The sequence below is a fragment of the Dipodomys merriami genome, unplaced genomic scaffold (genome assembly GCF_024711535.1).
Source record: "Dipodomys merriami isolate MVZ:Mamm:240054 unplaced genomic scaffold, mDipMer1.0.p SCAF_4, whole genome shotgun sequence".
In the NCBI taxonomy this organism is placed as follows: Eukaryota; Metazoa; Chordata; class Mammalia; order Rodentia; family Heteromyidae; genus Dipodomys; species Dipodomys merriami.
The window spans coordinates 44,198,718-44,222,506 of NW_027205603.1; the positions used below are offsets into that span (position 1 = coordinate 44,198,718).

Below are 23,789 nucleotides of genomic sequence, written 5' to 3' on the forward strand. Positions count from 1 at the left end.
CTAAAATGCAACAAAATAAGTGGATTAAAGTATTTAACATATCTAAAAAATAAAAATGCTAAAGTAAAGAAAAAAGAAAAGAAGTTCATTTATCTCCCAATTTCAGCTGTCAAGAGCAAAAACTCACTTCCAGCAATAGCTTCTTGGTGGCAACTTAGCACAGAACATCATATGGCACGTGGACATACCACAGGGAATGAACATTCTGTCCATCTGTGTCTGGTATCTCTCCCTCTTCTTATAAAACCACCAGGATTCAATCTTGGGGTCTCCACGTTAATGGCCATTATAAAGCTAATCACTTTCCAAAAGTCTACCTGTGAGGACTACCACTGACTTCAGTCTTTGGGAACTGAACTCCAGCATGAATCCTTATGAGTGTGCACTAACCTCCTTGCTTCAACTCTGTTTGTCTCAACCTGCTTGCTGATTTCAATTTGCTGTGGAAGCCAGGCACTTGGACTTACTAGATACCAGTTGCAAGTGAGCAGAGATATATCTATATTAGGTGCCCCTGAAACACTCACAATGAGGTTTGGATAGGATGACACATATTTGGGTTTCCCCATGGTTTTGCTCAGTTTATTTTCTGTCTGGTAGTTATGCACCCTGCACGCTGAGGTTTCCAAATGCTTTAAGGAAGTGGAAAAACTTCCCATGTTCCTGGATTGGAAGGGCTAACATTGTGAAAATGACAATACTGCCAAAAGTAATCTACAAATTTAGTGCAATATCAATCAAAATCCCAGAACATTCTTTTTCTTTTGTTTTTTTTTGTTTTAATTGTGAAAATACTGTACAGAGGGGTTACAATTACATGTGCAAGGTAATGAGTACATTTCTTTCTTTCTTTTTTTTTGGGGGGGGGGAGGTCCGGTCATGGGGCCTGAACTCTGGGCCTGGGCACTGTCCCTCAGCTCTTCAGCTCAAGGCTAGCGCTCTACCACTTGAGCCACGGTGCCACGTCTGGCTTTTTTCTTTTTTGCTAATGTGGTGCTGAGGAATTGAACCCAGGGCCTCAGGCATGCAAGGCAAGCACTCTACCACTGAGCCACCTTCCCAGCCCCAATGAGTACATTTCTTATCAAACATTGTTGCCTCCTCCTTTGTTTTCCCTTACCATCCTTTCCCATGGACCCCTCCCCGACTATCCCATCCCCCCCTCCTCCCAGCCAAAGTTGCCAGAACATTCTTTAATGAACTGGAAGAAGCAAAGAATTCACATTGAGTAATAGAAGACTCCAAATAACAAAAACAGTCCTTAGCAGGAAGAACCATGCTGGAAGAATATCAATACCAAATTTCAACCTCTATTATAAAGCTCTAGTTATAAAGATAGCTTGGTACTGAACAGGCCTGAGGACCAATGGAATAGAATTAAAGACCCATTAATGAACCCAGAGACCTATGGCCATCTACTTTTTCATAAGAGAACCAAAAACACAGCATGGCAGAATTGGCTATGCACATGCAAAAAACTGAAATGAGATCCTTATATATCACCATGACAGGTAAGATAAAATTCCAGAAGTTAATAATAAAAAGTGCAGGTTTCTGTGCATTACCTCCCCTTCTTTGAACCTGCTTTTCTCTACCAAGCTTTCAATCTTGTTGAACTATACAAGGCACCCAAATGAAGAAGACTGAGAACATTTGCAAATGAGATCTTCTCAATAGAATGTTTATGGGAGCTTTAATGGAATCAGACATAGATGAAAATGTACTTGTACCTAGGGCTCTGAAGAGAAATTAAAATAAGCTGGGCTACATTGAAATTATGTAAATGGGTGATACTGATCAAGATTCATTGTATTTATATACTACTTGGTCGAATGGCAACTCTTTTGTACAACTACTTAAAGATTACAAAAAGAATGACATAATGGAGGTTAGGAGGCCAGTAGTCCTAGGTACTTGGGGATAGAGATCTAGCGATCACAGTTCAAGACCAGCCTGCATAAAAGTTCACAATAGTCCATCTTACTCAATGGAGAAAGGCATATGTTTGTTAGCCCAGCTACCCGGCAAACACAATGGCAGGGTCAGTGGATCATGACTTCCATTACAAGTGACATAGGGAAACACAAGTAGGAAGATCACTGCCCTGGTAGCCTAGGCATAAAGTGAGACACTACATCAAAATTAAGCAATAACCAAAGGCAGGGTCTTCTGGCACACCAGCTAGCTGCCTTATAAACATGAGTCTCTGAAATCAATCAATGCTGAGGTTAGTTTACCAAGGCTAGCCCCTCCCACAGCCTACCATGTCCTCTCAATATAATACTCCATAAAATAATTTCCTCTTGAAACATTTTAATCATTTCCACATACAAAGCCAAAGTGTTGTAGTGGAGTACTAGATGTGTTTAAATTTGACACTTGGTTATCACTCCATTCATATTGTATACTTCATACTGAATTGATAGTTTACCAGAAAACTCTTGTTTTATAGTGATGTCCAAATTTAATAGCACACCATTATCTGTGGCATTTTATGATAGCATTGACTTCATTTCCTTTCATTGCTTTTCATTTTTCACTTTTAATTGTCTTTCTCCCCAAAGAAGCCAACTATGGTTTTCCTAAAAGACCAATCCCTAGGTTAGTTCATGTTATAATTTCTCCATTACAGTAATTACTTTGAAATAAACAGAAATGAATATATTTACAGAGATAAAAGATGTTTGAAAAAGTGTTAATAATGATAAACAGGATATTTTGCTGAATATTGTCTCTGTATAGAGCCTTGAACTTACTTAATTTCCAACTTCTTGTTCTTTATGCTGAAGGGGTATAGAAAGGCAGTGGTCATGAGAACACAGAAGCAGGTCACTAAAAAACAGATGGGAATTACACAGTCGTTGGCAAGTGCATTCTAGAGATTCAACTGAGTATTTTAAAATACAGATCTAGGTATAGTTATCCAGGTTATCTAGGTTTAGTTATCAGAGTATCAAGATAACTTCTTAGACTGTGACCTGCGGTGCTGATAAAGAGCATACAGGAAAATTCAGGCAAAGCAGGGAAAGGAGAGGGCAGCAGTCTAGGTAGAGAGAGGTAGGAGCAAGTGTAGATGATTGAGCAGGAGCAGGGAGTTGGCTGGGACCTTTGCGGTTTGTGGTTGACTGTCAAGTTTGAGGTCACACAGAGAGGCATCGCCTCATCTGTTCTGGTCAGGGATTTAGCTCTATCTTAAGTGACAAAGAAGACTAAGTATGGAAAAACCTCATATTTATGCTGAACTAATCTCTCTTTTGGTTCTAGGGAGGATTTATTTGACAGGTATGAGAGTGGCAAGCAGATGCAACTGGGTGGAAGAGTAAACGAGAGACAAGAAAGCCCAAAGAAGAAAGCGCTATGATATCGTGATGCTCGTTCAGGAACTCAGCTGGTTAGGAAAGGGGGAAGTTATAACTGCAGAAACAAAGTGCAGGGTGGTTGATGTGGGGAGAGATGTCCAGGTGAGTTTGAAGGTCATTATTTTTGTTGTCATTTTTCTTCCCCCCCCCCATGCATTCCTACACATCCTTTCAGAGTTACAAGGAGACCTGGATTGTAGACTCCTAACATATGGTACCTAAGTCCTGTTTAACCTGTATGTACTAAATCAGTCCATAATGAATGAATGAACAAATGGTCAAATTTTATTGAAAACAATCTAACTCTTTCCCAAATACCACCTACCACTCCAAATGCTCCTACCTCATTCTACCTCTAGCTCTGGGTCCCTTTTCTCAACCTTTTCTTAAATTTCAACTCCAGGTTACTATTTTTGTTGTTGTTGCATTTACTGTGTTTCATTATTCTTTGGTGACTTACAAATGTGATGCTTTTGTTTTGCTCCTGGGGGTTTTGATTGCTCTGGTGGTAATTCTTTAAAAATGCCCATGAGATCCTTCATAGTCTTCACATCAAGAACTATGCTTTCTTTCCTTGTGTTGACAAATGGGATTTCATTTCTCTATCCTGCCTGTCCTCCATCTCTTCTCTTCAGGCATTGTAAAATTCTGTGCATGCCAATCATAAGCAGGCCAAATGACAGCCTTTTCTCTTATTTATCTAACTGTATATTAATCTTTTTTTATTCTACTGAGAATTGAACCCAGATCTTCCTGTACTCTGACATAAGTGCAACTGTTTTGTGTGCTCATTAGAATCATCCATCAGCATTCCAGGGTTTCCACTTCCCTTAATTCAGATTGTCTCAGATACTCTTTTGTACCACGTAGTCTCCATACAATTTCATTATGAAACCTAAAGGGTTTCATAAGACCAAACTAAAGAGGACATTGCCTTCTTTCATATGTCCTCTCCTCCAATGGAGAATGCTCCAGACCCTTACCATATGTCCTTGGTCTCACACCACCCTTGTTCATTGGATGCAGATGTTCCATACAAGCATTTAGATTGTAAAGCTGGTTTTGTGTTACAAAGAGCAATGTTTACTTCAGGACGCTCCCAAATCTCAGCTCTGGTATTATGAAGAACATGTACCTTACAGCTGCAGTATTTCTGCCACCTGCTGGTCATTTTCAGAATAGCATCTTTTCCATACTGGGTTTTGTTTCTGTATTTCTTGGGCATTCTTTCCTACACTGCTTTTCTTTTCCTTCTTATTTATCTTCTTTCTTATTCTCATGTCAACATTTCTAGGATGCAACCAATTCTTTTATGTCTATTACAGATTTGTATTGAAAAAACAAAGATTATTTTCACCATAGAGCTGGCAAAATAATTAAAAATGGAAGAAACCAAGTAGAACGTGCATGCATGCACGCACGCACGCACGCACGCACACACACACACACACACACACACACACACACACACACAGAGCCATATACATACCCCCAGTGGCTAAACAGACAGTTGGTATCCACAGACAATGCATTCCATGCATCAGCATGTTTAGGTCAGCCAGTCTGCACCATGTCCTGGCCAGCATCTCCAGAGTAACTATAGCCAGGAATCAAAAGCAATAGCAGATACCATAAAAATGAGGTATCCATTGCATTTCTATCTCATCTAAGTTAGTGCTATGATAGCTTTTAATGCTTTATTCTTTTACTACTGTTTGCTTATCAGTACAGTCTAACATTGCTACTCAACAACCAAAAGACAAAATAACAAAAAACTTGTGGCACTAAGAGAGAATCTGAGAGCATCAGGAGCAAGACTCAAAATTTACATTAAAAATTTAAGATTAATTCACTTAAAATAATTGATCAAGTTTTAAGCCACAATATAGCATGAAGTCATTTTGACATGAGGCAGAATATTCCCATTTGTTGGCAAAGCCATTTGCTTCCTCTAGCATTGCATTCTCCAGTAACCGTGGTTGTTATCACATGTGGCTAAGTATAATGGGTACAAAGTAAACAAAGGAGAACTATCTTCTGTGTATCTCAAGTACATTTACTAGATGGCTGAAGCAGCTATGACATGGAAGAATGAAGGTAATGAAAGAAAGTAGAAAGGATGTAGTCAGAGGCTTTATACAGGTAAGTAATGAGGAAAGAAGTCTAGAGAAGCAAAGAGTGGAAATGACATTTGGGAGGCTCACCACTGGACAGTGTCTTGTAAACAAATACTTTCCAAAGTACTATTTTAAATAGTGACTTATTATGATATGCTACTAGTTTACAGAGATTTGATGTGATCAATTGCTTATTCCTTCTGTGATGAGGAAAATTTGACTTTAAGAAGTAATGTGCTCAACAATGGGGCAGAATGCAAGTAAAAATTGAATGCATATCCTACAAAACTAAGCAAAGTGAGGGAAGGTGTTGATTAGAAGGGAGGAGTGAGAATGTTGAAAGGGTGACATGGATCAAGATGCATTATATTCATAAACTGTTAAATAGCAACTGCGTTATACAACTACTTAAAGATAATAAAAATGTTTTCTAAAAAAGGAATTAGTATGCTCTACCAAAGAACACAGTCAATGGTATTCAGAACAGTCCATGATGCACAGACAAGGGCAGCTTTGTATTAAGATTTTTTGGTGATTACTCTAGCCAGACTGCTTGGGCATGAAATCATATTTGCTTTGTGACCTAGAAGTTGAATAAATCTATCAAACGAATAATAAACTGAGGCTTTCGAGAAGAAGAAGCCTCTACACCATTCCCTTACCTATCCTCAGTACACCTAGAGATAGTTTTACTTCTTCCTTCCCTATTTGGATTCCTGTTGTGCTTTTATCTTGTCTTATTGCTTTTGTTAGGAATACTAGTACTGTATTGAAGAGGAGTGGAGAGAGTGGACATCCTTGACTTGTTCCTGTTTTTACTGGGAATGGTTTTATTTTTCACCATTAAGAATAAATGGCAGGTTTGTCCTATACAGCCTTTATTATATTGAGGAATGTTTTATTCCTAGCTTCTCCAGAGCTTAATCATAAAAGGGTATTGGATCATGTCAAAAGCCTTTTCCACATCTATTGAGATGATCCCATGGTTCTTGACCTTACTTCTGTTAATGTGTTGTATTTCACTTACTGATTATTCATGAAGGACCAGCTCTGCATCCCTGGGATGAATACTGATCATAGTGTATGACATTTTTATTAGTTGTCGAATTCATTTGGCCAGACTTTTACTAAGAAGTTTTACATCTATGGTTAGTTAAGAGAAGGTCTGTAGTTCTCTGTTTTGGTGGGTCCCTAACTGGTTTTGGGTTGAGTGTAATGCTGGCTTCATAGAATGAGTTTGGTAGTGATTTTCAGACTGACACCTGGACTACACCGATTTCCAAACTAATCAGCAGAAGAACCAAGTTTTTCCTCTTCATATGCCTTTGAGCCCATATTAAGCCGTTGTTTGGCTTGAATTGTCATTTGTATCTCTAAAGTTCTCTGATATGACTACACAGTAACTCATTAAAAACGTAGAGTTTATAGAAAAGCCTGAGTCACTAAGCAATGCTCCCAGATATGTATTACTATTATTTGACTGTCTATCAATGGTTACTGTGATCACACAAATGCCAAACCCACAGAGATGACAAATGCAGAATAGAAACATATTTTTCACTCACCAAGAAGAAATTTCTTCATGGATATAGACCTGAGCCACTTCTAATCAAAAGAGACTCAGATTTAGTAGTCAACAAGTTTGTATTCTATTTAGGACCATTTTGCTGGTCATAATATGCTAGAGAGTGGAGTACAATTCCATGGAGATAGGCCCAATGTCGAATGTTGCCTAGGTGCTCAGATATAAACCTGCTGAGCCTCATGTGGGAGACAATTGTGAGTTTCTAGACCTAATTATTTTTTATGATACTTGTTATATATTATCACATAGATATTTGTCATCTAAAACTCCCTAGTACCATTTCTTTTGACTCCAGATCTTCAATCTTATCAACAACTTAGCTTCAGTCTTCATTCTGTCCATCTAAAAGAGGTATTGAATCGTATTAGGTTATCTGGTTTGTGACAAGAGACTGAATCTTTCAGAAAACATGATATATCATGTACAGCAAAGAATGAATTAAGAGCCTAAAGTCAATGTTTCTCATGAATAAGAATACCAAAAGAAAGACTGATTTCTAAATCAGAGCAAGGGGAAAAGATAACTACTACTTCTATTTAGAGAAAATCAGTGAACAGACTGCTACCCATGAGTTTGTTTGCTTGTGAACAAGTCTAAGAAGACTACCAAATTTATTAATTTGTCCTAGCATTAAAATGGCTTATTGTAGATTAAAATGTTAGAAAATCACAAATATACTACTTGTCCTTATAATTCAAAGCAATATACACCTACCAAACTATGGCCCTTGGAAGAAGAAAACTCTAGTAGTCATTTTATTTGTTGTAGATTGCCTTGAATTACGTAATACAGTCACCTGAAGTAGCCTCATTCAAAAAAGCCAATTTCAGCCCATGTCAATCCATGCATGGAATTCCACCCAATTTGTTTCTACCATGGCCCCAAGTAAATAGGTAATCAATGATATCTTATGTCAACTAATTAATGATACCCTGTGTAGTGTCCTGAAATTCCTTTTAGATGGTTCCCTTTCCAAAGTCACCACTTCTTACGCTAATTCACATACTGTACATCCCTGCCTGCCAAATATCTAATGTGCAGTCTATCTAGTAATCTTATTTCTTTCCTAACATTCAGTTGTAATCCAAAGCAGTTCATCTGTCCCATTGCTTTATGGGTATTCACACCAATATCCACATGCAATTAATATGCTAGCTAGAATAACCACTCTTTTCAGAAAGATCCATGTGTCATAATCTTCCTATGTTTCTCTTAAAAATATTGACATATAATTAATTTCTCCAAAATGTTTACCAAGTCTTAGCCATAGTGTTAAAATCTGTCTCAAAAATGGCACTTTACATTTTTAGCCCTCATGTGTAGAAGCTAAGTATTGCTACATACACTTCCAATGACAAAATCTTCACATCCCATTAATGTATTGTGTAAAAGGCTGCATAGTAGAAGCTGGAATGAAGATAATAAGAAATTATATCCTTTTATGTATAAGAACCTTGAGATAAATAGGAATGACATAGGAAAACAGCCTGGACATTGATCAGATTGAAACAAGGATAAATATATATATATATATATATATATATATATATATATATATATATATATATATTCATGCACAATCCAGGTCTACTTTGTACATACATGATTGTGTATATCACACCCTGTATCCAGACAGCTTCCAGAGTTACAAGCACCATATTATATTTCTACTCATTGGGAACAATAGAGAAGTTGCTACAGTCTTCGGATCTATCACACCTACAAATGGAACTACACATGAATATGGAAGTTCATGTGTTACACAAAATTGCCATGTTGCCTCAGACTTTTAAAATCTGAAATGGCTCTAGTTTTTCTATGACTTTATTTTGGGATTTGTCTGACGTTTCCTCCTCCCGTGCCTCAGGCTGTAGCTTTCCCACAGGAGCACTCTGATTTATGACTGCTACATGGCAGGTGAGTTAACTTTGACTACTTCCTTCAGGTGGCACTGACTATGTTTTTCAATGTAAAGTTACCATCTTTCCCTTCATTAATAAACGTCTTCTGGGGAGCTATCTTGAAGCTGTGTAATATTATGTTCCTCATAGGCTTTCACCCACTCATTTTAGCAGCCATTGCTATATCTATTTTTCCCCATTAAACTATCACTATAGTGGCTGTAAAATGATGCTCAAACACTATTATCCTGTATTATTCACTTTTCCATCAGTACAATGAATACTGAAGACTCAGTGAGCTAGACCAAGACTGGGAGCGACTTCACTCCTAATGTCAGATAGTGCAAAACTCTCCATTCACCCCAACTAGCCTCTCCCCAGCTCAGTTGGGCATCAATGGCTCATGCCTATAATCCTAGCTACTCAGGAGGCTACTCTAAGGATCGCGATTCAAAGCTAGCCCGGGCAGGAAAGTCCCCGAGACTCTTATCTCCAATAAACCAATCAGAAAAACACAAGTGGCACTGTGGCGCAAGTAGTAGAGTGCTAAACTTGAGCTGAAGAGCTAAGGGACAGAACCCTGGCCCAGAGTTCAAGCCCCACAACTGACCAAAAAAATTTAAAAAATACATTTCTATATCTATATCTATAGTCATAACTTTATGCTGATACTCCTATCTCAAACCTAACAGTACACTACCCATTCCATGCTTCCCTCACTTCTACATTTTTGTTTTCTTATTATCCTTAAATAGTTGTATAAAGGGGTTTTAATTCAGCATTTAATTCAGTCGGTGAGTACAATTCATCTTGATCAATATCACCCGCTTAAAATCATTCTCCCCTCTCCAACAATGAGAGATCCAGTTACATTTTCCTTAATGTATGAAGCAAATTCTCAATTCCAGAAAATACTAAAAGTCATTTCAAAATTGTTTGCCCACACCAAAGGGAAAACAACTCTATGAGATTAATATTTGTTCAGTAAATTTTATTTAGCCTTATGTTGTTAAGATATATAGTCAAAATTACTTAGCTCTTTCTCTCCTTAAATGTGACATTAGTCATCTAAAATACAATTGGATTCATGTGATACTGTATATATTGCATTGTAGCTGTCTCTTCATTTCCTTTTCATTTTGTTATTTTTGGTATGACAGATCCGAATAGGGTCCCCAATGCCAAAGCTATATAGTAACTATTAAAACTATATTGCTTCTAGCCATCTTACTATTATTGCAGGAAACAAAACTCATCAGGTTTTCAACCTCATGCATTCCTTTTATCCTGAAAGAAATAGAAATATATAAACATTCTTGTTTCTTCTTGTATTTCACAGAAGTTTTTACTTGAGGATCTCGAGTGTATTGTCTCCTTAAATTTTGTGCCTCCATTTTAACACAGACCACAAGCTGTCAATTAATAGTTGATGAAAAAAGGAAAAACAACTTGTGCCTGGTTTACTAATAGATATCTTGGTCAGACAGCATTGAACCCTTTCAGGAAGGGCCTAAAAGACAACGTAAAGGAAAATTCTCCTGCCATGCATGTCTAGCAGCTCATCCAAATGTTCACTTTGTGCCTGGATGAAGAGATGGCCACAAATCTTTATTGACTCACAGTCTTGGTGCTGATAATTTGTCCATATGGACACAATTAGAAAGAATAAAGTGCTATGTTTATTAATCTTGTGAACTGATGTGGATGTATGCATAAAATCACTATCAATGTTTGATTTGGTTTCTCTCCAAGATGGACTAAACAGGTCCAGAGAAGAAAGTATGAGCATTGAAAAGGTTTGTCTAACTGTTTTATCTGTAGAATGTCATTCACAAGTTTGCTGTTTCCCATGCCTATATCATTGAACCATTGTACATTCTCACAGAACATAGCAGTTGTTTCTCAGCTAGAAGCTGGGTCAATGCATGGTCATTTAGCTCTCATCATCCTAACAGGAGGTCACTCTTAACTAATTCTGTTGATCCCAAATGGCAAGAGGACACACGCTGACAGCTACAGGAAGGAAGTTGTGGGACTGAAGCTGAAGGGATTCTGTGGATTGACTGCTGTGGTGGTTTCACGTGTGATTTAGATTCTTAGGTACAGAATCACCAGGTAAGATAGTGAGGAAACTGAATTGCTGCTATCTGGAGATTAATACAGTTATTGCTGGATGTTTATACACCAGTTTATTCTGGGGAGAGGGTAAATATATCTGCAGTTGTACAAGGAATAATCGCATCTTAGCCAGTGGATGCAGAGCTGGCTGTTGCTAGCATTGCCAAGGCTTAGTTGAGAGTAGAAGGAGTGCTTAAATAATATACAAATGGGCGGGCAGCACCGGCTATTTCCTTTTGGGTCTCCTCCTCTTTGAAATGTAGTACTGAGTTTAAGAATGTGAAAACTACATTTCCCAGATGCCTCTGCCCACTGGCTTCCTATTTATTTCTGTCAAATGGGAGACATTAGGAGGAGACAACACAGTATAAACTCTATCATACTTATTCTGTCAGGAGTGGCAATAGCTATCAATGTTTACAACCCAAAGGGGTTAGGCTGTTGTGACTTCTGTTGCCCAGAATGTCCCATACCTCTGGACAGTCTATCTACTACCTAAAGGACCCACTGTGATCTACATTTGTACAAAAAAATCTCATTAAAACTACCAACACAACTATATTTATTACAGCATTACTCACCATAGCTAAGATATGGAACCAACCCAGATGCCCCTCAGTAGATGAATGGATCAAGAAAATATTACATATGTGTATATATATATATATATATATATATATATATGTATATATGAATTCTATGCTTCCATCAGAAAGAATGACATCACCCCATTTGTAAGGAAATGGAAAGACTTGGAAAAAAGTTCTATTAACTAAAGTAAGCCAGAACCAAAGAAACATAGGTCCCATGGTTTTCCTCATTTGAAATAACTAGTATACATCTAGAATAATTTTATCAGATGAGCAGAAAAAACTCAAAAGCTATGTACATATGACCATATAGGATGATGCTAAGTGAAATGAACCCCTGCGCAACAAATCAACCTTATGATGGTCAATGACAACAAAGCATTAGGGAAGTGGGTGGGTCTCTGCAAAACAGATCGAGAGGAGAAACCCTGTAAAGTGTTTGGTTGCAGTTGTGTAGAGGTCAAGGAATATGGCAAAGAGTCTCAGGCCAAGGATGTCATTGAAAAGTATTTCAAATGCAAGAAATGAACAAACAAATTTTAAAAGTTGGAAAAAAACAGTCTTGCACCATTTCTTTTACTGGTACCTAAAGAGCTGCACATGACACAGAGAAGTTGCTTTCTAATCTCTTGCATAAATAATCTCTTTATAAGCTCCTCCAGCATCTCCTCCTTTTAGCGCTTCAACCTCCTCACCATGCTGTACACCATTTACAATTCCATTTCCATGATAAATAGTGACATTTTCCTGACTAGAACAAGACCATTTGAGAAAACAAGAAATTTAAAAGTTCTCCCAAATTCTTACTTTAAATACTTTGGAAATGCACAAACTACTGTATTATAACCTGCAAGTGCTCTCTAGAACACCAAGCATAAAGTGGAAGCTCGCTAACATCTACAAATTAGTATGGGCTTCATAGATATTTCTAATAAAATGCAATGCAAAACAATCCAGAATCCAGAAATTCCAGCAATGTGAAACGTCGTAAATCTGTGACTAAAAATAGTCCATTACAAAATAAAATGGACTTCAGCTAACATGCATACCTTTAGTATAACTATTTGCCTATTGAACAGGGAATTCATCAATGTCTCCAGTAGTTCATTTGCCTGTTAGCACAATGTTTATTGATCTTTCTAAATCTTCTCATTCTGTTCCTTTTTTTGTCATGTAATTGTTAGAATATGTTTCCAATGTATTAAGTGCACAAAAAATGAATGGAAGTGCTGACCCAGAGATGCTTAATAACCTGTTTAGTGTTCACTGGCTGTAACCAGTATTGATTCTATCTTCCAACCACACCTTTCCTACTGCAACCATGTGACCTTCTTTCTGGCCCTCAAACATGTCAAATGAGCTCTCATCTCAGAATCTGTTCCTCTGCCTGGCAATCTCCTCTCTTGTATCTACAACCAACTCACTCCTTCTCATCATAATAGTCTTCTCTCAAATGCTCACTTTTCAGAAGGCATTTCTCTTTCTACCCTTGTTGGTAAATATTGACATTTCTGGTACCACCCCTGCCATAAAGCCAGCTTCACATTTCCTCCCAGCAGATATTCCCCTTGAAATTACATTCTGTATGTATTTATCTTTCACTGTCTCTCACTGAGTGTAACATGAGATCAGGACTCTTGCCTTTGTTGACTGCTTTTATCTTCTGCCTAGAACATGGGCCCTCAACACTTTCCAAGGCACAGTAAATACTTTTTAAGTCTGGCTCATACATATTCATTAACATACCTATTCTATTTCTTTTCCTATGTCAATTTTCAATAAGTAACATGCATTTTCATCATTATAGTTTTAAGCTATACAAGGCATAATGGCTAATTCTGTGTCAACTTCACCAGGCTACAAGTTGCCCGGATTAGTCCAACATTATTTGTGGTATTTTGGTAAGAATGTTTCTGACTGATTATGAATACTTAGATCAGTAAGGTAAATGAAGCTGATGTGGATGAGCTTCATCTAATCCATTTAAGATGTATATAGACCCAAATAGGCCTGCATGAATAAGGACCTTCTTTCTGCCTTACTGCCTTTGAGCTGGGAAATTGGTTTTCCCCTCTCTTGGGATTTGAACTGAAACACTAGTTCTTAGTCATTGGGTCCTGAGCCTTCTTTTCTCCAGACTACAACTTATTCCTCAGGTTCTCCTGAGTCTCAAGCTATAGGACAGGGACTAGAACTACACCATTGGTTTTTCTGGTTCTCCTGGAAGCTGACTGCAGGTCATACAGTATGTCAGCTTCCATAATTATGTGAGCCAATTCCCTGGAGGACCTTCCATGAATGTAGCACTGCACAAATGTTCTCAAAGGTACCACCCAAGTAGTTTTTCAGGAGAATGTGTATAGAAGTTGTGGCTCTAGACACACCTAGCAAAACAGTTTTTTTTTTCTGAATCATGGCTCATTTTCATTCAAATGGGTATATAAGGGTCAACACGATCAAATTCAACTGAACAGCATTTCACAACACTACCTCACAAGACAAACAAAAATTCGTGTTTTTAATTGTACAAAGGTGTTCTAGATTATGCATGGTGTCTATTATGCCACCTTTAAGCCATGTTTTCCAAAGATGAACAAAGTTTGCTTGATGCGTTGTTTTTAATTTTAAAAACATACTTATTTCTCACATTTGAATATCTTATATCAATGTTTTTGCCATTTAGAGATTTAGATTTCTAGGCATTCTAGACATTACACACACACACACACACACACACACACACACACACACACACACACACAGAGTCAGTCATGGGGCCTGAACTCTGGGCCTGGGTGCTGTCCCTGAGCTCTTCAGCTCAAGGCAAGCACTCTACCACCTGGACCACAGTATCACTTCTGGCTTTTTCTGCTTATGTGGTGCTAAGGAATCCAACCCAGGGCCTCATGCATGCAAGACAAGCATTCTACCACTCAGCCATTTTCCCAGCTCAAAATATTTTTGATACTCTTTTCTCTAAAAGAGTTCTGGCTATAGAATACAGAAAACTTCATATATGAATCACAAATATTAATTTGCCTTTTGCAAAACTTTCTATCACAAAAGAATCTAAAATATGTATTCTTATGCTAATTAGATGTTAATTGGAACATAAGAGATAAAATTATAATTCAAATCTATTTCCATTGTCTTTTTATATACAATTTCATTATAATTCAGACTTTAAGAGAAGAAAAGTCGTTTGTCAAATAAAACCTTCTGTTCTTTTGACCACTCCCCTAGGCATCCTATCTCCTTTTGTTTAGCTTTATGCATATATTTTATTTTGTGTGACCCTGGAGAGCAAACTGAGGCCTAATGCCTATCGGGACAAGTGCTGAGATACAGCCTAAGGTCTATTTTCCCTCTTGATGTATGATTTTTGAGGTAAGCAAAACTCATTTCATCACTCTATTATATATTCAGAGCCTTTGTCACCTAGTAGCTGCTCAACATTTATTTTTGATAGTAATCATTATGTTTTTATAAATAATCACATGATTTACATGCATCAAGTTCCCACAAAATGTAATTCATCAACATTGGCATAGATCTCACTCGCCCAGTAACTATTATTTTGTATAGTAATTCTCTATTTGTGCTTAGAGGCTTGGGTAGGTTTTGTTTGTGTTTTGCTGAGGAGGCATGCTGCGAGATCCTTGTATTTTTACACTAATGTTCCCATTTCATTTGGAGAGATCAACTTTACTTGCCAATATGTGGGAGCATCCACATGACTTCTTTGCAAAATATATATGCAGACTGCTCTGTTTTCTGCCTGTTTTTTAGACAAGATTAAGCTTTCCTCTTCATTTGCAATTTTCTTGATTACTTCCATGAGCCTCTGACTTGTGTTCTTAATACTATGCAATTCCTAAGAGTTCAGGATAAACCATAGTCTTGGCCAAGCTACACTGTGTTACGTGAGTGTGTGCACCAGTGATCCTTTCAGAAAGTGGACTCAGTGCAACTAGCAGCTAGAATAGAAGAGCATGGTTGGTTTTTCACACATTAGAGAGCAAACACAATATGAAGAAATTTGAAAGATTTTGTACTGTGCAATTAGATGTGAAAGATTACTACTTGTGCTAGGAACTGTGCCAAATTAAAGATCAAGATGGCCAAATATTTAATATCAAGGACCTGTTGATTTTTAACAAGATAAGAAAATAACAGAAAAGCATCATAAAAGAGAAAGCCAACATACCTACACTAACAGAGTCATTGTTGTCATGAGTCAAATCATACTGAGAAGGAGGCCTGGCTATTAAAGATCTATCTGGTTAATTTACATGGCCAGATGTAAGCCAGATAAAATGCCCCCATCAACAGCCACAACTTCAGGCTTTGCAAAGTTTCATCACTAACAATTTTTATTGTGGATTTTACAGAATATGATCTGATGTTACATCATGAAAAACAATTCTGAAGTAACCAGGAAGAGCCTAATGGAATTTTACAAGTTATCCCCAAAGGTAGTTTTTGAAAGGTTGTGCTTTTATAATGTCAAGGATATCATGAGAAAAATAACTTACTCAAAAGAATTGCCCAGTAGTAGAGTGGCCAGTTTTCTTCTTCTGATATAGTCATAAGAAAAATTCTCCCTTATGTCTTATTCCCAGAACAGGCAGGGTTTGGGACCAGGAAGTACTTTGAAGAATTCACACAAGGGATTACAAATCAATATGTCTCTCTGACAAACAAACAAACAAACAAAAAAACCCTAAAACAGATTTTCTGTAAAAGTCAAATATTTACTCCAAATTTTACTGAGCAAAACATTCAAAATGTGTTAAGGATTGTCTTTGTTCATCCCTAAATACTGATTCTTCTAGGTGTTAGGGAGTTGTCAATTAGGGTACAAGAATTGTAAGCAGTTATAATGAATCTTTTAAAAAATTAAATCTCAGATTTCTGTAGCATTCAAGCCAGTTCCAAGTGACAAAACAACCCCCCTCCCAAAAAAACTAACAACCACAGGATTTGTGTTCATGAGAAGCATATTTGACTTAGCATTTATATACATAAAGAGAGTTCTAGAAAACCATGGTCAAATCTAAGATTATTTGCTTTTGGAGAAGAAAAAAACGAAGATTGGAAGAATAAAATGAATCATTTATAATTATCAAATTATCAAATCTAGATAGTCTGTCATCAGTGTGAAACATGTCAGGTTGGACCACAGAAATGCTTTATTATGTTGATAAAAGTTTGTTAGAATAGTCTTTTCAAATATTGTTTTCATTAGTTTTTTTTTTTTTTTTGTCGGTCGTGAGACTTGAACTCTGGGCCTGGGCGCTGTCCCTCAGCTCTTCAGCTCAAGGTGAGCGCTCTACCACTTGAGCTACAGCGCCACTTCCGGTTTTCTGGTGGTTTATTGGAGATAGGAGTCTTACAGTCTCTCCTGCCCGGGCTGGCTTTGAACCGCAATCCTCAGATCTCAGCCTCCTGAGTAGCTAGGATTACAGGCGTGAGCCACCAGCGCCCGGCTTGTTTTCATTAGTTTTTAATTCAGTATTGCAAGGGATTTAAATATTGTTGATTTGTACTTCTATCAATTTGACTGATTTTTGTGTTCAAGGACATTTCCTTCTGCCACTGGATGGCATCAATGGCTCAAAAACAAAGAAATTGTAAGGTCCCATGGAAAGGACATGTGAACAAACCTGTGAACAGAAAACTATTGAATCATGATCTACTATTTAAACCCATAACATATATAGGAAAAAGTTATGGAAACAAACTGTTTTCCATTCAATAATGTAGAGATAGTCTACAGTACAATAAAAGAACTGACTTAAATAGTGAATTCATTCACAAATGAGTTTTCTGCCATCAGTCATGGGGATGTGAAGGTACTCTCCAAGTTGTCTTTTTCCAGAACTGATATTTGAGGTTGGGGCCTTACACTTGTTAGACAAATGCTCTACCACTTGGACCACATCCACACCCTTTTTTTGTTGACTTAATGATTTTTCTGGGTAAAGTCTCTCTTTCTTTTCCACCTAGGGCTAACTTTGAACCACAGTCCTCTTACACAAGGATTGCATATAGGTTGATTATAGGCAAACATGCCACCATGTCAAACTTGTGGATTCACATGGAATCATCTTTGCTCAGACTAATCACAAACTATGATCCTCCCAATATCACTTCCTAAGTAGCTGAGACTATAGGGATGAGCCACCTAGCCCTAAATTGTACATCAACATTTAAAGAAACTATTTTGTTTTGAATGACTTTAGAATGGGGTCAATGTCTTTATCATCTTATTATCCTATATACCCACAACATCAACTGATACTTACAAATAATCAATAATTTTTATTCAGCACAAACTACCTGAAGATATACTATACAGATATATAAAGTATGCAGTCAACATCATTGGGTAGCCATCTTTGCAAGATCTCATACAAGAATGCCAGGTTTGTTTAGTCACTCAATGGAAGTCTCAAGGATTTGCCATCTATCAGTCACTTACTGAGTGTGTTAGTTTCCCATGCCTGTAACATAAAATCATGTTTCTTTTGCCTCACAGTTTTGGAAATCTCAGGGGGAAATTGGTTGACCTCATTGCCAGAAGTGCATGGCAGATCAACACTGCTTACCTCTTGCCAGGAAGCAATGGGAGAAGCAAAAAGGAACCCAGGCTCCAAAAATTACTTAATCCCAATGACCTAAATACCTCCCACAAGACTCTACCCCTCAGAGTTTTTAATATCTCCCAATAATTTCACCTGTGAGGCCAAACCTCTTATACATGATTTGGGGAAAACATTGCAAGATCCAAACTGATAGCACTAAATTCAGAGAACTGAAATCTGAACAACACCAGGTGATTGCCCCCAGGAAAGTGACATTTTAATGTAATGGAGACTTATAAAGACATAATTTCAAAAGACACTGAAAATACATAAACATGCACACTGCTAGCAGAGAACAGGAAACACAAGTAGTAAATTCCAATATGAAGCAGGCCTTAACAGTAGTCTCCAGAAAGAACCATTGGGATGTTTTCCATCTTGTTCATGTAAGTCAAAATAGCCAAGTCTCTCATCAGTCAGCAACATAAAACATTGATACCATAGAGCACTTCTCAGAGAAAAGCTTGAATTAGAATCTCTCCTATTAAAAGCAGATTAATAGCAGTAAGATTCCAAGAGATTTTAAGAGTGTTGAGAGACATAATCTATCTAGTCTTTTTGAAAACAGAACAGGTTTGCTGCACAAGATGAGGGCCTTTCATCCCAAGGAAGGAGCTCTGGGGTTCTTCTGGTAATTCCTCCTGCATTGTTCTTTTGAGTCAAGGCTTCTGCTAACGCTCTAAGCAGAGACCACCATCCTGTCATCCCTTTGATATCCAAGACATATTGCTGATGGCAGCCTTTGCTGGAGTTTACACAGGATTGAATGGGGGAAAGAGTTACTGTCCTATTATTATTATTATTATTATTATTGTTGTTGTTGTTGTTGTTGTTGTAAAGGTGGTAAACAGAAGGTTTACAGTTACATAAGTCAGGTAATGAGTACATTTCTTTTTGAACAGTGTTACCTCTTCCCTTGAGTTGTAGAGTGCTAGCCTTGAACACAAAGAGGTTCAGGGACAGCTCCCAGGCCCTGAGTTCAAGTCCCAGGACTAGCAAAATAATAATAATAATAGTTATAACAATATAATACAATTTATTATTATTATATTATTATTATTATATTATTAGTTCCTGGCCTCTTAATGCCATTTCAGCTCTCACATTTTTTTGATTTCTGTGAGTACAACTTTCTGTCAGGCACTTACTTTGTTTATTTGGTCCTGTTGGTAAACACTGGAGCATGCTCTTATATTCATCCCTCAAAGCAAGAATTGTCAGCTCCTAGGAGCTAAAAATAAGAACAGGTAGGCAATTAAACAGAACCTCTATTCTAGGAAGTCCCAGAGAAAACTCCAGGCAGGTTTTATTTTCACATAGTTAAGTATAACCTACCTAAAAATTAGTGTCGTAGTTTAATATCTTCAACTTGGAATTTTCATCCAAGCAAAAACCATTTTGTCTTCTATCAACTTCAGTGTGGGTAAAGACCTGTATCCATAAGTAGAAATGGAGACTGATCATTTAAAACCACAGCTGGCCATTTATTTTAAAATGTGGCTCCCCAAAGGAAAAACATATTGTGGTGGGTCATTTAACTTCTCTTACCCTCTCGGTGACATATTTTCTCTCCCATATATTCCTTATTAGGAAAATTGAGAAGAGAGCTAACATTATTTGACCTGAGTTATTGTACTGCCTGATTAATCAGTCATCTCCACACCTTTCCCCTTCCTACCTGATAAGAAATATTGACAGAGCCGGGCGCTGGTGGCTCACGCCTGTAATCCTAGCTACTCAGGAGGCTGAGATCTGAGGATCCAGGTTCAAAGCCAGCCCGGGCAGGAGAGACCGTGAGACTCCTATCTCCAATAAACCACCAGAAAACCGGAAGTGGCGCTGTAGCTCAAGTGGTAGAGCGCTCACCTTGAGCTGAAGAGCTGAGGGACAGCGCCCAGGCCCAGAGTTCAAGTCTCACGACCGACAAAAAAAAAAAAAAAGAAATATTGACAGATATCTTATCTCCATGAAATTAAAGTCAGAGTGTTAACTTATATCTCAAAGATCACATAGCTAGAAAAGGGTCTATGCAGAACTTTGAGCTGTGGCCAACCTGAATGTAAAGCTCTGCCTCATATTTGTAAAATCCTCAAATGGTTTTTCTTTCTTGCTATTGTTTTTAACATATTTATAAGATTATTTCTTTGTTGCTTTGTATTCCCCTTCCCCATGGTATAACCCTTGTTTTCATTGTATTTGATGTTGGTATAATTTGTGGAGGGGAAGGGAAAAAAACAAATTGTTTAAATAGAGATACAGGTGGACCCGTTGCAACAATGAGATGTACAAGACGTTATGTCGAAAAACAACCTTTACAACTTTGGCACTGGATGGGGGGATTGGAGAGGGGGTAGGAGGGAGATGAGAAGGGATGGGAAGGGGAAACAAAGGAGGAGGCAACAATGCTCGATAAGAAATGTACTCATTACCTTGCTCACGTAATTGTAACCCCTCTGTACGGTATTTTCACAATTAAAAAAAGTTCTACATGTACTTGTAATGCCAATGGAACAGTAAACTTGCTTCCTTGAGCACTTCTTTTAGAGAAAAGAAGTAATGAGATAACTTGCTACAATAGCCAAAATCATATACCAAGTCAACACTCACACAGCTGAACACGTGTTTTATGTGTACATAGAGGTATGCTTTAGAGGAGACACACTTCATTAATAACAATAAGAATGAATCAGGGGGGGATTGGGTGGGGGGCGGGGGGGGAGGATGGGAAGAGATGGGAAGGGGAAACAAAGGAGGAGGCTACAATGCTTGATAAGAAATGTACTCATTATCTTGCCCATGTAATTGTAACCCCTCTGTACAGTATTTTCGCAATAAAAAAAGAATGAATCAGCATTTGGATGATAAATTCTAGCTTTCATACCATGTCTTCCTCATCTTCATAGATGAGGAAGCTTTATGAATATAGTCCATCTTGAACAATGTGACCCCTTTTACCCATCCCTTCCCTCCCCACTACCTCCCTCACTCTTCTTAACTTTGTAGGCTATACAGTGAATTTTTACTGCATTCTCCCTCTCTTCTCTTCATTTGTCTACCCCCATCCCCTTGACCCTACTCCACCCCTTTCGAGTACCCACTTCTTGGTGAATAATAAATCAATTAAACTTCCATCTAAGAGGACTTAATATTGTACTTATGGAATAGCTTATTGTTCCCTGCAGGTGTTCAGGCCTTCTTAGTGTTCCAATTTGGCTATAAACCTGAGCATGACAGCCTGTACCTAGCCCCACCAAGAACTAGCAGGTGAATGTGAAAGATACCTTCTTTCTTCTTTTATATTACTTCCCACATGAGAAGTTAAACAATGCCTTGGTTCTTCAAATAAGAACAGAAGAATATTCTGGGCCTTTCCTGGTTCAACAACTTCTCTGTGTTGGCCCACAAGTTTTCTTAGCTTTGTCATTCTTTGGATTTGGTGGTTCTTGAGATCACTGATTAAAGATGGTAGAAAGTAACTTCTGTCTAAGATCTGACCCCATTTGTATCTATTATCTATTCCTGATATCATAATTTTAATGCCAGATTAGTTTTTTATAAGAACCAATCTAAAGGTAGGCCTACCATCCATTTTAAGTTCGTCATAAATTCTCTGAGTTTCTTCCTAAAGATGCACATACAAGTTTAACTAGAACCAGTCCTTCTTCAGATCTAATTTTTAATTGATATGCAAAATAGGTTATTAATAGAACTGTTTGTGCTTGAAGTGATACAAATGCAGACTGCAATAAGCTTAAGCAATACAGCTATTTATTATTTCACAGAAGAGAAAGTCCAGAGATGAAGAAAATACAGAGTTGGTTGATTAAGTGAGGTTTTTAAGACCCCCCCCCCACCTTTGTGTTTTCTCAGTCATGCATATGTTTGGTTCCATTTTCAGGATATGTATCTAGCAATTTTAGTTCTCTACTTCCTACAGTGTCTATACAGTATCCCCTTTCTTTAGTCTCTCTCTCTCTCTCTGTCTGAAGCTAATAAAGTGTTTCCAGAAAGTAGCCACATACCCTGTCATGTCTCATAGATCCCACGCCCTCCCACAAACCACTCAGCAGAAAAATGAAAGGACCTGTAATGACTGGCTTAAACCAGTTACCTGAATAGAATGAATGCTGGGGAATAAACCATTTTAGTCACATGTAGTGACTTTCTTCAAATATGTTATAGAGAATGGTGATGCCATTTGCTCATGTGCTATAGTGTCATGATAGTACTGTATTGAAAAACAATGAAATATTTTACATAGCGTCATATGATGTAAATTATTGAGTGCAGAACTATAAAACGTATTTAGTCCAAAATGTAGTGGAGCTCTCTGATATAATACTGAGTTTTTCCAAAGTAAAATGTAAATGAACTGTATAGGTTTCATTCTTATAGAACAAGAATACTTTATATATTGTTTATAATTGCATAGGAAGTGAGACATTTCACTATAGCTAATCTTAACAGATCACCCAGAGACTGAGAAAGAAAATTTGTAAGGATTACTCATCATGTGCAGGACATGCTAAGAGACTGAGATGGATCATGACAACATTGTGGAAACATCTATCACCTTTACTCTGAAAGGAAGGAAGTTGAAGCCAATAGCAGAGGTTTTTTTTGAGGATGGTTGTCACTGCCTGTGTGTTAATTTCCTTACTATGAGTAAGTAGAGGTGAGTGTCATTCTAAAAGAAGGGAGCTGCAGAGCACCATGCCGAGAGCCTGGCATTTGTCCACTGGTATCTGAAGGAGGGAGAGTCTGGTACCTCTGTGCATAGTTAATAAGGAGGGGCTGAGTTAGCACATTGAGTCAAGCAAGAGAAGAGTATTGCAGTAGGAGAAAGCTGCTTTCCTGTGGACAGCAATGCCCAGATTGTTTCCTGTCATCATCAAAACCCACAGGAAGGAGGTGGTTGTCAGTTCTGACCAAAAAAATAAGTGAGCCAGGAGCCTGTGGCTCACACCTGTAATCTTATCTACTCAGGAGGCTGAGATCTGAGGAACACAGTTCAAAGCCAGCCCAAGCAGGAAAGTCCATGAGACTCTTATCTACAATTAACCACCAGAAAACCAGAAGTAGTGCTGTAGCTCAAGTGGTAGAACACTAGTCTTGAGATGAGGAGTTCAGGGACAGCACTCAGGCCCAAAGATCAAGCCCCATGATGGAAAAAAAAAGTGACCTGAATAGGAAGGAAAGTATGAAGAATGTCAAAGGAATAGCAGGAATAGCAATGTCTTCCCTTTAAAGTGGCCATCATTTGTGCAATAAAGGCAACTGATACAATGGTTGTGAAGAAAAAAAACAGGCTGTCAAGTTGCATTTGCAAGGTGACTTATAGATTGGTGAAAAGGAATTGGAAAACATCATCTCCATTCATAACAAATGACTTCAATATTTAGTAGCTTAAAACAGCACATGGTCGCTATTTCACGGTATTCATGTGTGAGAAACTTGGGGATAACTTACCTA

General features: G+C 37.8%; 1 long non-coding RNA gene across 1 annotated transcript in view; it reads right to left on the reverse strand.

Annotated features, from left to right (window-relative positions):
• Window positions 1-4,871: 4,871 nt before the first annotated feature.
• LOC138806260 (uncharacterized) overlaps window positions 4,872-23,789 on the reverse strand; it is a 109,924-nt gene continuing 91,006 nt past the window's right edge. The window contains exon 3 of the long non-coding RNA XR_011365754.1: window positions 4,872-4,956. This is a non-coding gene — a long non-coding RNA (uncharacterized lncRNA). The remainder of the gene's footprint in view (window positions 4,957-23,789) is intronic.